The following is a 13,560-nucleotide window of genomic DNA, read 5'->3' on the forward strand; positions in this document are numbered from 1 at the left end:
AGGAGTGAAAGCACTTGACTCAGGCACACATATACTTACTGGGACAATCCTCATGCCTAGTTAAAGCCTGTGATTTCATTTCAGATATTCCCTGGCAAGAGTGTATAACCTTGCATCATAAATGCCTTTTGAGATGAATTTTTAAGCCTGCCAAAAGTAAGTGGAGTTACCAATAAAAAGGTCAGACGAAAGAACACAGGTTCCCCAAAGGCAAACACCCAATATGACTGAAGAAGAATCCACTGTCTATAGAGAAACTTTCTACTAGCACACATCATTGAACAATCAAAATAAGAAAATATAAAACCTCCTGAAAGCAAGTAACAATTCAGGCTTAAGCCTGTCAAACCTATTCAGAGGAAACAGTCAGAAAAGCACATCTTCTGCCATACAGGAAATCAGCAATAGGGAAGAAGAAAAAACAGCATGCCAGGTTTTATCGGGACATCCATCAGAGAGTGAATAGAAGCTGGTATTTTATGTCTCTGCCTTGTGGAAAAATGTTCATTTTTCAGTACACTGATATATTAATATTTTGAGACAAAGTTTTAAGGCATGAGGGAGATCAAAATGGAAAGAAAGTACATGTCAATCACAGTACTTCACGAAACCCGTCCATGAAACTGACATACAATTTCTTTGTAATCTTACTGCCCTTGAGAACTGTTGGAAAGATGCAGAAACCCGAGAACTTAAGATTTCTAAGATAAGGCAAAAAGCTAATGTTCTCTGCTTATTATTTTGGTATTTTTTGATGGTGTTAGAGAATCACTGCAAGTAGGCAAGGATATTTAATTTGGCCACCTAGATACACCTTGGTGTGAGGTGCCAAACTTCCCACCAGTTCTCATCATGCCAAGTGCATCTTGTCTCTCTAAACTCACAAAATTGCCCTGTAAAATGACATTTGCCGGGAAAGAGACGGAGGAGTGTGACCCTCTTGATACTCCTGGACCTCTCAGCGGCTTTCGACACCATCAACCATGGTGTCCTTCTGGATAGGCTGGCTGGGTTGGGAGTTGGGGGCACGGCTTTATGGTGGTTCTGCTCCTTCCTGGCTGACCGTGTCCAGAGAGTGGTGCTGGGGGACAGTTATTCTGTCCCATGGCGTTTATGTCGTGGGGTTCCTCAAGGCTCGATACTGTCCCCCATGTTGTTTAATATCTACATGAAACCGCTGAGAGAAGTCATCAGGAAGTATGGGCTCAGGAGTCAGCAACATGCTGATGACACTCAGCTCTACCTCTCGTTTTCCACCAATTCAGGTGAGGCAGTTTCTGTACTAAACTCATGTCTGGACCTGATAATGGACTGGATGAAGGTTAATAAATTGAAACTCAATTCAGACAAGATGGAGGTGCTGTTAGTGGGTGCTTTGCTGGGCAGGCTGGAGGGCCATTTACCTGTCCTGAATGGGGTTACACTCCCCCTAAGGGACAGGGTCTGCAGTCTGGGGGGTGTTCCTGGACCCCAGTCTTACTCTGGAAGCCCAGGTGGACTCGGTGGCCAGGGATGCCTTCCTTCAGCTGCGGAAATTATACCAGCTATAGCCCTACCTGGACGAGCGGACTCTCATGACAGTTACACATGCACTGGTAACATCTCACATAGATTACTGCAATGAGCTCTACATTGAGCTACCTTTGAAGACGGTCCGGCGACTGCAACTGGTCCAGAACCGAGCTGCGTGGCTGGTGAGTGGTGGGGCCGCTATGGAACACATCAAGCCGATTCTGTTTAAATTAGATTGGCTACCAGTTGCTGCCCGGGCCCAATGCAAAGTGCTTGTTCTGACGTATAAAGCCCTAAACGGCTTGGGCCCTGGATACCTGAAGGACCGTCTCCTTCCATATCAACCTACCTGGCAGTTAAGATCTAGCCAGGGGCCCTTTTGAAAGAGCCGTTCCTCAAGGAGGTAAGAGGGACAGCTTGTAGACAACGGGCCTTTTCGGCAGCTGCCCCCAGACTATGGAACAACCTCCCAATTGAGATTCGTCTGGCGCCAACACTAATGACATTTTGGTGCCAGGTCAAAACCTTTCTGTTCCAGAAGGCTTTTAATTGAAATAATATCAACTCTGGGTCCTGATGGCAATTTTTAGAGTATATATTTTAATTGTATTTTAATTGTCTCATCTTTTTATTGTATTTTAATTGTTGGAAGCCATCCAGAGACCTTTGGTTTGTATGGGCAGAATATAAGTTAAATAAATAAATAAATAAAATTAAAATAAAATTTCAGTAATCTTGAATTACAAAAGCTAATATGTGTACTTCTGCACCTAAAACACTCTAAATATTTGTAACATAGCAACAGTCACTACATAGATTCCTATTATGAACTGCATTTCCACACCAGCTTCTCAGTCCAGAAGTCTGCCACATATAAACTTAAGCCACGGTTGTGTATCAGTAAGACCCCACACAAAGAGGGACTGGAATCTTTATAAAACACACATTTCTGTAGTCAGAGGCATGTATTTATGGATGTGCACAGTGAAAGTGTCTGATGGCATTTTAATTTGGTTTCTTTCAGGATTTTCCCTCTTTAGTGTTTTGTAGTTTTTTGTCATTAGGTTCTTTTGTTTACCACAAAACTGTGGTACTTTTCATTCACTGAATTTCAGATTTTGCCTTAAGCAGTGCTGTGCACCTAATATGCTTTTTATTCCCCACTGTGCCTCCCTGACAGGGACTGGATTTGATGTTCCATAGGGTCCTTTCAGGCTTTGTAATTCTAAGATGATGATGAGGATTAAAAAATACCAGGCACAGCAATCAAAATTATAAAAACATTGACTGGTTTTATATAAGATACAAATTTTAACCAAAAGAACTATCTGTTAAATATCAGTGCAGTATGTATGTTGTTCCTAATATCGCCATTTCTGTAGCTCTTACGGTGTTATTTCTGATATCTGCAACTGCTTATAATACGGTGTGAAAATTCTTGATATTGTTCCCAAAGCCCCAATGATGAAAATGACCATTGAGGTATAAGCGACATATTTCAATTGCTATGTATTTGTACTTTGCTGGTTTTTCCAGTTCCTTATCTTCAACTCTGGCACCTCCTGGAATTACGATGTAAATTATCCAGACATTTCTTCATTCTATTACTACTATGTCTGGCATGTCATGTTCAAAGTGCCCATCAGTTTGGATCTTGAAACCCCACAATATCTTTATTTCATCTTTTTCTGATATCATCTCTATCTGATGTTCCCATGGGTTTTTGAAGGCTCACAACTCAAAAGAAACAAACAAACAAAAAAAGAATCCATGGGAAAATCAGGTAGAGAAAATGACAAAGTCAAGATCTTGTGGGATTTCTGGATCCAAAATGATGGACACTTTGAACATAACACACCAGACATAGTAGGAATAGAATGAAGAAATGTTGGATAATTTACATTGCAATTCCAGGAGATGCCAGAGTACCACCACCAGCACCACCACCACTAGTCCTCCCTCCTCAGTGCTTTTTTGTTAAGATGCATAGAGGATGGTGTTGTGGATAACAAGAATTCAAGTACTGTAAATAAAGTGACTACGTTGTATTCTACCTTTAAATCGCAGATGGAAACCTTTTCCTTATGAAGGTCGACTGTACCATACAGGGAAAAATTAACCAGGGGTGGAGTCGCAATCAGTAGGCACAATCAGAACTTGAGGCCTTTTTATTACTATAGCAATGGAAGTTGAAACCTTTCCTCCTATGCTATGCTCCTGTCAAAAATAGCTTCCTTCTGCAATTTGCATTTATTTGGCATTTGCCAAATAAGAATGGAGGAAATTCTTCAATCACACTAGTAAAAAATTTATTCCCAACATAATTTTCCATCAAGAATATGATAAGCAAAGAACAGGTTAGATTTGTTCACCAGCCTGCTGAAATTACAAATATGTAGTCTGCCCCTATTTCAGCAATGCCAGTTCTAGTCCTTCTTTTCAGGAAGTCTTATCTAACTGATGTCAGAAAAACCTACTTACAAAGAATCAATTACATTTAAGTCTGGGCTTTAAGTTGTGCTATCATAAAGGCATATGGCACTCAATTTGCTTTTAAACATAGTGTAGAGAATTTCCAAACAGGTATTCTTCCTAATCCTGTACATTCTCTACTACCATCCACACATTCAATGTAGTTGCCTCAGCTGTGGAAGTGTTCTCTCCTCCTCCTACATCCCCATTCACTAACCCTAGTCTGCTGAAGCCTAGCTTTTCCATTGTGAAAAAGTTATTCTCCTATGAACAAAAAACAAATGACATTTAACTTCCTGCCCCACCATACCTCGCTCATTAAGAAATATTAGGTCATAAAGCAATTCTGATTTTATCTGATTATTTCATCTTATACCTTCTTTTTTTACTGATAAAAGAGTTCAAAGAAACTAGCTTGTGGAGGCTGCCATATCTAGGAACCAGAGATTCTGCAAACAAAAAGATTACTGTCACAATTCTCTAACCACCGGAAAGTTAAATGCACACGTGTTCCAACTGATGTTTATAATGATGTATCCCTGTCCAGCATTACAGCTACAGTTTACTCTGCACAGAAAAAGACAGATTATTGCCTCTGATCTATAGGAGAACTGAGGACACTTAAAGCTCATGACTAATATTCAACCAGATGGGTCATCTGTCTGCCTCCCCTACGGTAATCATCCTTTCTGTCTATCTCCCCTACTATCTTTCTCACACCACTCTTTTAAGCTTTTCAGGACTTATGAAAGCCTGAGGAAGGAAAATACCTGTACAAAAGGAACAGTCCTGTGTTTGCTTTTTGGCGTTTGCTTAGGGCTGTGCCTAGCAAAAGCAAACAGGCAAGGTGACAAATATGAAAACAGTGCTTTCTAAAGAAAAATAAGTTATGCCACTTCTTCGAACAATGTATTGCTCCTGTAGGATAATAATCGACACAAGTTTGTCCCCCATTCAGCATACACGACTGCAGTACAACAAAACAAGAGTTTTAAAAGAGAACTAATGTTAGGAGAAGAAAAATAACACATGTTCATTTTCCTCTCCTGAGGAATACTTCATCCCCCTCTATGGAAGAACAGTTAAGAGGTGGGACAACCTCAAATGGACCAGATGTACAGAGGTAGTTTGCATATCTGAACAGTGCTGTTTAACGCACGTACATGCTTAAGGGTGTGATCCTAAAAGTGAAGAGATTATAAAAGTGAGGAGGATAAAATAATACTCAAACTTGGGAAGGTCCTTTTCATGCACAGCCTTGTGGAGACTACAGTACTGCTGGCAGGATGAAAGTTATAATAAAATTCATGTCAAGTTCACTTTATGGGGCTTCTCCATAACTTCCTCCTAAATTGACCGCACTATAACATATAACTAGATTTCATTCTGTCTAGGTACCATACACTAGAGTGCTGAGAGGCCCTGGAACCAGGACATTGCCCTACCTATTGGGACACCCCCAACAGAACCCTTTTTGCTGCTCCCCCAAGATCTGGATTCTGTCCTGGCCATCAAGGCCACAGCAGGAACCTCCAGAGTAACTGGGAGGGATCAGAAGACGTGCTCCAGCACTGGATCTTTCCTTCCAAGGAAAGAGCATTTTGGACCTTTCTGTGGTCCCTGAAACATATTCCTAGATCAGTATAATTGCTGTTTTAATCTGGCTGCATTCTTGATTGAAAATGTGAAGAAATGTTGCTAACACTTTCTGCTACGACTCCCATTAGACATTAAAACATGTGAAATTTAAGATGTATGGTATGATATAATTTAATAAGGAAGCAGTGTAAGTTGTGCAGTTCAGCCGAGTTATGGCTAATAGCTAGTCCAAAGATATACATTCCCTTTGTAATGTGGGATGAAAAGTTATGTTAACCAACACACCATGTACGACCTTTATTTAGGAAAGAACAACCACCTTTAAACAGAGCAGACAAGCAAAAAGAAAAATATACTTGCCTTCAAATACTATTTACAAAACTTCTCTCTTTTTTTCACCCTCTGTTGCTTATTTAGCAACACTACACTCACTAACACATGTTTGTCAAGGGGAAGTCATGCTATTATGGAATGGAATTTTTCCTAGTCTCTGAAAGGGATATTCTTTTAGGTTTTTGGCTGTAATTAGGCACATCTTTTGAATGTTTCATTTCTTTAGACTTTTCTGAAAACACCAACTATTACAACTTAAAGGTCAGTAAAAAATAACCATATACAAAATATTTACTCTCTCTCTCTCTCACCATCATCATCATCCTTCCTCCTAATGGAATTTTTAGATTTAAAATAAATCAGCACCAATGAAACCTCAAAAGTTAACAGTATGAATACAAATCTGCCGTGAAAGCCAACATAATCTGATAAGAAAAATAAAACTAAACTGTGACAAGTGAAACAAATTGCATTCACTGAAAGCAAAAGACAAAAGCCATATGCTTATTACAATTCTCATGCGGGTAATTGTGTGAACATCACTGAGATATCCATCACATTGTCACCAATACACCTGAAATGTGACTCCGAAATCATAACCAAAGCACAGAGTGGCAACTGTGACTACAATTTTGCAGGCTGATTCTCTCCTCCCTTTCCTGCTTTACTCAAAGCAAAGATTGCCTAGTTCAGATGACTGTCCAATATGATTTGAGCAGACTAGGAAAGGAGGTAAGGAATTAACATGTAAGAAACCAATAGAGATGCCACGAACTTGCAGGATACTCAGTTATCAAGCCACACTCAGTGGTGTATTGGAGCCCAAGCTTTCAGTCTAGAGTCAACACCATCTTTTGTTTGGCAAATATTACAATGTCATCTGCCATAGCACCCCCACCTACCCCCACAGCCATTCCTGTTTCTTCTGTTCGTTCGTTCGTTTAGTCGTTTAGTCGTGTCCCACTCTTCGTGACCCCATGGACCAGAGCACGCCAGGCCCTCCTGTCTTCCACTGCCTCCCGGAGTTGGGTCAGATTCATGTTGGTTGCTTCAGTGACACTATCCAACCATCTCATCCTCTGTCGTCCCCTTCTCCTCTTGCCTTCACACTTTCCCAACATTAAGGTCTTTTCCAGGGAGTCCTCTCTTCTCATGAGATGGCCAAAGTACTGGAGCCTCAGCTTCAGGATCTGTCCTTCCAGTGAGCACTCAGGGTTGATTTCCTTTAGAATGGATAGGTTTGTTCTCCTTGCAATCCAGGGGACTCTCAAGAGCCTCCTCCAGCACAACAATTCAAAGGCATCAATTCTTCGGCGGTCTGCTTTCTTTATGGTCCAGCTCTCACTTCCATACATCACAACAGGAAAAACCATAGCTTTGACTATTCGGACTTTTGTTGGCAATGTGATGTCTCTGCTTTTTAAGATGCTGTCAGGGTTTGTCATTGCTTTCCTCCCAAGAAGAAGGTGTCTTTTAATTTCGTGGCTGCTGTCTCCATCTGCAGTGATTATGGAGCCGAAGAAGGTAAAATCTGTCACTGCCTCCATATCTTCCCCCTTCTATTCGCCAGGATGTGATGGGGCCAGTGGCCATGATCTTAGTTTTTTTGATGTTGAGTTTAAGACCGTTTTTTGCACTCTCCTCTTTCACCCTCATTACAAGGTTCTTTAGTTCCTCCTCACTTTCTGCCATCAGAATGCTATCATCTGCATATCGGAGGTTGTTGATATTTCTTCCGGCAATCTTGATTCCAGCTTGGGATTCCTCCAGTCCGGCCTTTCGCATGATGTATTCTGCATATAAGTTAAGTAAGCAGGGAGACAATATACAGCCTTGTCATACTCCTTTCCCAATTTTGAACCAATCAGTTGTTCCATATCCAGTTCTAACTGTTGCTTCCTGTCCCACATATAGGTTTCTCAGGAGATGGATAAGGTGGTCAGGCACGTCCATTTCTTTAAGAACTTGCCATAGTTTGCTGTGGTTTCTTCTGTACTTAGCAGCAATTCTCATAGTTCCTCTAGAGAGAAAGATGCAGTGGATTTTCCAAGCAAAAACATTTTGTTGTGAGATGTCTCTGATGCAACAAAAATATTGTGGACTTGCTGCTCTTGATCTGGCAATTAAGACCCATTATTTTTAAAATGAACTTGTTCCTGCTAGAAATGAAAAGCACCAGAATTGGTTTATCACAAGGATGGTAACATTACAGAAAGAAATGTCCATCAATGAACTCATTACAAGGGTGTCTTACAGATGTAATAAAGGTCAGTATAAAATTTTCATCAAAACAAAGAAAGATATTTGCCAGTTTTATAGCTTATAAAAGTCTCTTGCTATTACAGATTTGCATGTTAGAAGCAAGACAGAAGGAAGAGAATGCAGAAATACAAATGTTTTCTGCAAATACACATACATTTTGCAGATGTAACTACAAAAGCAGCCTTAAACAGCATTTGCCTTTTCTGCATACACACCACACTCTTGGCTCATATTCAGCTTGTGATCTACAAAAAATGCAAGATCCTTCTTGCTCATAGTAATACTGTGCCAAGTATCCACCTTCTGCTGTTTTCAGCCCAGTGCTCAAGCCTATCAAGATCCCTTTGCATGTTGTTCCTGTCTTCCAGGGTATTAGCTATTCCACACAATGTTGTGTCATCCACAAATTTAGTAAGCATTCCCTGCACATCTTGATTCAAGTCATTAATAAAATTGTTGAAGAACATCAGGCCCAGGACTGAGCCTTGTGGTACTCTATTTTTTTACTTCCTCCCAGTTTAAAAAGGAGCTATTGATAAGTACTCTTGGAATACAATTCTGCAACCAACTGTGTATCTACCTGACAGTAGTTCTATCCAGCCCACACATAGTTAGCAAGCTAATCACAGTATCATGGGGCACTTTGTCAAAATCTAAAATTGAGTCTTCGCAACTGCTTTAATCCTCCAATTGCCTGTCTTCAAGGCAAAAAACAAGCTTAAGAAGTAGTAATATACATTATTACAATTATTTTGCTGAGAATTTTTCCCTTAATTCTGTAGCCACATCCTGTTTTCCTTTTCAATGGGTGGACCTCAGCTATGGAAACATTTACAAATTTTGCTCTTAGATGTACCAAATTTGAGTTCATGTCTCATGATTAAAAGAATCTTCCATCTGTTCTAAAAACTTGCTAAAATTACTTCTTTCAAACACTTTTAAATGAAATTATATTGGTGCATTACCAATGTCTGCTTTTAATCAGAAATGTTATTATGATAGCAAACAGGCACCTCCACAGAAACTGTAAGCTTGTTCTCCAAATCAAAACAGATTTGGAACAGTTAATTGTGAAAGTTATTAAACCAAAATTCAACTCAGTAAAGTTAGCAAAGACTTTCTTAAAGCCAATGAATGAGGTAAATAATATGAGTAAAACAAAATTACGTTGTTACAACTGGACAGTGGGCCGTGTTAATTTCAATGCCATCATTAACACAATTCCACCAAGAAATCATACTAAAATTTCTCAGTTACCAATATGGTGAGATATTGAGTTAAAAGAGGGAGGCACACTGTCACTTCAAGTGTTTTACTGTTTTAGCATATATTACGTTACCATGTTCTAAAATGTGGAAGACAAATTGATAGTAGAAAGAAACTGATGGTTGTTGTGGGTTTCCCGGGCTGTTAAGCTGTGTTCTTAAGGTTTTTCTTCCTAACGTTTCACCAGTCTCTGAGGCCGGCATCTTCAGAGGACAGGAGTCAGAACTCTGTCTGTGCTTCAGAGGAAGAAAAACCTTAAGAACATGGCCAAACAGCCCGAAAAACCCACAACCATCGGATCCTGGCCGTGAAAGCCCTCGAGAATACATAGAAAGAAACTATTTGAACTTGACTATATTTTTATGACAATTATAAATGAGAAATGAATGAACTTGTAGACACACAGAGTTTTCTGCAAAGTCTTTATATTTTTAGATGGTATTTGCATGACTGAATCACATGATATTTACAATCATCGCATCTCCTCATTCTTAAATAATGCTACCAGATAACTACTGTAGCACCTTTTAATTGAAAATTGTATCTAAAGGGTAAATTCTTACGCCTGTGTAACACAGAAATGTAAGTGGAACATAACAATTGTTCAGTAAACACATGAGAAGTACAGCATTTCAGATTCTTATCTCCCAGTAGTATTCATACTAGATAACTAAGGATGTGATACCCATTGTGGTGTAGCAGAGTAACAGATTAGGACTCAGGAGACCTGGGTTGGAATTCCCACACAGCCATGGAAACTCACTAGGGGAAAAGAATTGGTAAAACCACACCTTAAATATCCCACTTACCTTGAAAGCCCTGTTAGGGTCAGTATAAACCGGTTCCAATTTGAGGGCACATAAAAACAACTAATGATGCACCCAGAAACAATGAAGCTTGATAAGATTAAGCCAAACAAACCCCATTAGAGGACACATTTCATACTCCTCAGAACTAGGAAAGAGTCCTTTCTGGTTTCATTGTCCAGAGAATTGATGGGATGACTAAGAAGATCGCTACTTCAGTTGTGGAAATCACCAACAATTCTGGTATAAGAGCTAAAACAGTGAATGCTAACAAAGAATAAATCAGAACTCTACTTCAAATCCCACTACCATAATTTTCCTGACTTACTACAAGTCCTGAGCTCCTCCAACCTCTTCTTGTCATCTCTGTAAAGGCAGCTCCAAAGCATAACATTTCATGCTCTATGTAGACTTTCCTCTGTTTCTTGTTACTTCTGTGCTTCAGTGCTAGTTTCACATTGCAGCTAGGGAATTTAAAGCCATATAATCTCCCCCAAGCCCCCTCCCCAGCTGCTGCTACTGGTACAATCAGCTCCCCTTGTTCTCCTAGCCTTACTATGTGTTATCTACTGGTTATGCCCCCAACAAAGCAGATGAATTAAAACTATTTTTGAAAACTAGTAATATTGTGAGTAAACGTTAATCAATTACAGACAACGGAAGTCAAGCCTCCATGTTAATTTTATTTGGCACTCACTGGGTTAAAAATTAATAGATTAGCCTAGTTAGTACTCCAATTATTCTATCCCAAGTCCTGGGTGAGCCAAGAGTAGAATAACAGTTTTGTTTTAAATTAAAGGATCAAAGCGTACATGTGTAATTTATATACGTTTATAATGTATTTTGTATTCCTAGTTCATCCATTTTATTGCCTGGGCCATACCAGTGGAACAGATGAAGTCAGATGACACTAAAACAAAACAGGGAACCAGAGTAAGGCCAGACCTTTTATTATTCATAGAACAAGATCATTGGATTAATAACTTTGGATAATATTCTCCATGGAATGCTGTGATCATTAAAAAAAATTATCTGAAGCGAAACATCCTTGACTTGACTAAGGGTTACATTAAGTGCTTTAAACTATTAGCGTCAATTCCACCATATTAGAATATAATACAATGACAGAGGTATTGAACTGCCTGCAGTACTGGCTACAGGTTCTGAAGATACCCAAAACTTTGCAACACAGGTTTTCTGAAGCAACAATCACATTTAATCACTTTTAATCAAGAATCATATGCTTTCCAATGCTTCACCAGTCAACTGCTTTTTTTATACAATGGCAACAGATGGTACTTTCAGATTAACTACCTTGGAATGCTTTTAATTAGACTAATGTTCATGTTCGCCTACTGGTATAAAATGCCTGGAACCCTAATAAGAATTAAACAACAACAGAATTTGGTGACTTCATTACTTTTCCCAACCAAGAATGTTTGTTACAATTATTTCATGATAAAGCAATTGCAAGAACTTTATATTCCTCAAAACATCAATGAAAATTCACTGGGTTTTAGTCTCTAATTATTGCCACTTAATCTAATTTTTGTCACAAACTGCTTACTCTTCAGACCTATTAGACCAGCAAGAAAAGAGGCAACGGACAGGACACGTAACCTGCTGTGGCGTAGAAGTCAGAGTGCTGGACTAGAATTTGAGAAATCCAAAGCTTCATTAAAATTCTTCTCACAAAGTAATGTAACATGCCTGCATGAGATGTTATATGAATGGCTTATTACCCTGATCCTTTGGACAACATCAGAAAGATTTAGGGCCAGCAACTTTATGAAACATGAATAGGTAACAACACATTTGCAGCTAAGAAATACAACTGAGGCACCCAATATATCTTTGAGTGGCTTGCTTGTTTGTAAAACACTGTAACTTTTATGCAAAGTCTCTCATCTCTACATCTTTGAACTTTAAGAAAACAAACCAACCTTAATTATTTTCCTCTATGGTTTTCCTCCCTTTTTCCTACAGCCTCTTTAATCAACAGTACAGAGTCATGTTAGCATGCTGAATCCATTGTGGTACCTTTCTTGGGCCACATAAGGAGGTATGCTCCTGAAAGATAAAAAGATATTTGCATAGGGATAAGCAAATGGAATCAGAAATCACTTTCTCATAGCTATGATGTTCAGGCAAGTTTTCAAGTAAGCACAACTCGAGGTCAAATTCATATAATAACAAACTTATTTATTTGATGCGGATGTATCTGCCTCCCTAAAAAAGAAAAACAGAAGCATGTGAGGCAGGACTGCTAACGACCAGCTGACTCCTCAAAAGAAGCACTGCTATTACTTATCCTGAATGCAATCAATCCTAAAGCACTTCTAGGTTTCTCACCTTGTGTGATATGGGGGGTGGGCAATTCAGACACTTCTAATCAGTAATCATCTGCTGAAACATTTATCCCCCTGCAGATGCTTCACTGACCTAAAGTCATTACAACAAAAAGCCAATGGCTGAATCCTTGCAAGTGGTTTGTATAAAAGGCTATCTATCCTCAGAATAGCACAAAGTAAGCCAGCCAGCAGCTGACTACAAGCTACAGTAGCTCTCACATTCTGAGGTGTAAGTCATAGAAAGAACAAAGTACTCAAAAAGGGCTGGCTTTCTTTCTTTCTTTCTTTCTTTCTTTCTTTCTTTCTTTCTTTCTTTCTTTCTTTCTTTCTTTCTTTCTTTTTGCCATAGTTCTTCTCATTCTCTAAAGATGTCAGAGCAGGTTAGAGCTTGTGAAAACAGATCAGCAAGGAAACCTCCAAAAACAGCTCACATAAACAGTCTGATCACATGAGCAAATAAATGTTTGATAAGAAAGTGATTGTGGTGGAACAGCAATTTTATGACTATTTCATAAAATATTTGCTTTTAAAGTTACCATGCCTAAGTGAGAGCTAAGCTAAACCATAAAAACCGCTCTGTCTTTCTTTAACTCTAATACCCCCCCAGGAAATCTGGATCAAGAGTAGAATGGAGGTGGGCAGGTGTTTATCCCTCTGCCACTGCCACCCCCAGGGTCCCAATCTGAACCACCCCTGCAATTTCTATTGCCAAAAACTGAGACATTACTATAATTATCCTGAGGTGATACTCATGCCCAGTGCCATCCAACATTTTCATAAATAACTTGGATGAGGGACTAGAGGAGGAGCTCATTACATTCACAGATGGCACTAAACTGGGAAGGGTAGCTAAAGTTTCAGAATATAAAATCAGGATTCATGAGGATCTTAAAAGACTGAAGAACTCAGCCATAACAAATGAAATGGAAACTAATCTTTAAAGAATTAAAGGATATATG

At 39.3% G+C, this 13,560-nt stretch overlaps 1 protein-coding gene across 1 annotated transcript in view; it reads right to left on the reverse strand.

Moving 5' to 3' along the window:
- The window catches only part of SCAF8 (SR-related CTD associated factor 8), a 242,353-nt gene that overhangs the window by 26,373 nt on the left and 202,420 nt on the right, over positions 1-13,560 (reverse strand). Inside the window, exon 22 of the transcript XR_012085441.2 lies at positions 12,194-12,320. The gene's annotated coding sequence lies outside the window, so the exon portion shown is untranslated. The remainder of the gene's footprint in view (positions 1-12,193; positions 12,321-13,560) is intronic.

This window comes from Pogona vitticeps, chromosome 1 (assembly GCF_051106095.1).
Source record: "Pogona vitticeps strain Pit_001003342236 chromosome 1, PviZW2.1, whole genome shotgun sequence".
Classification (NCBI taxonomy): Eukaryota; Metazoa; Chordata; class Lepidosauria; order Squamata; family Agamidae; genus Pogona; species Pogona vitticeps.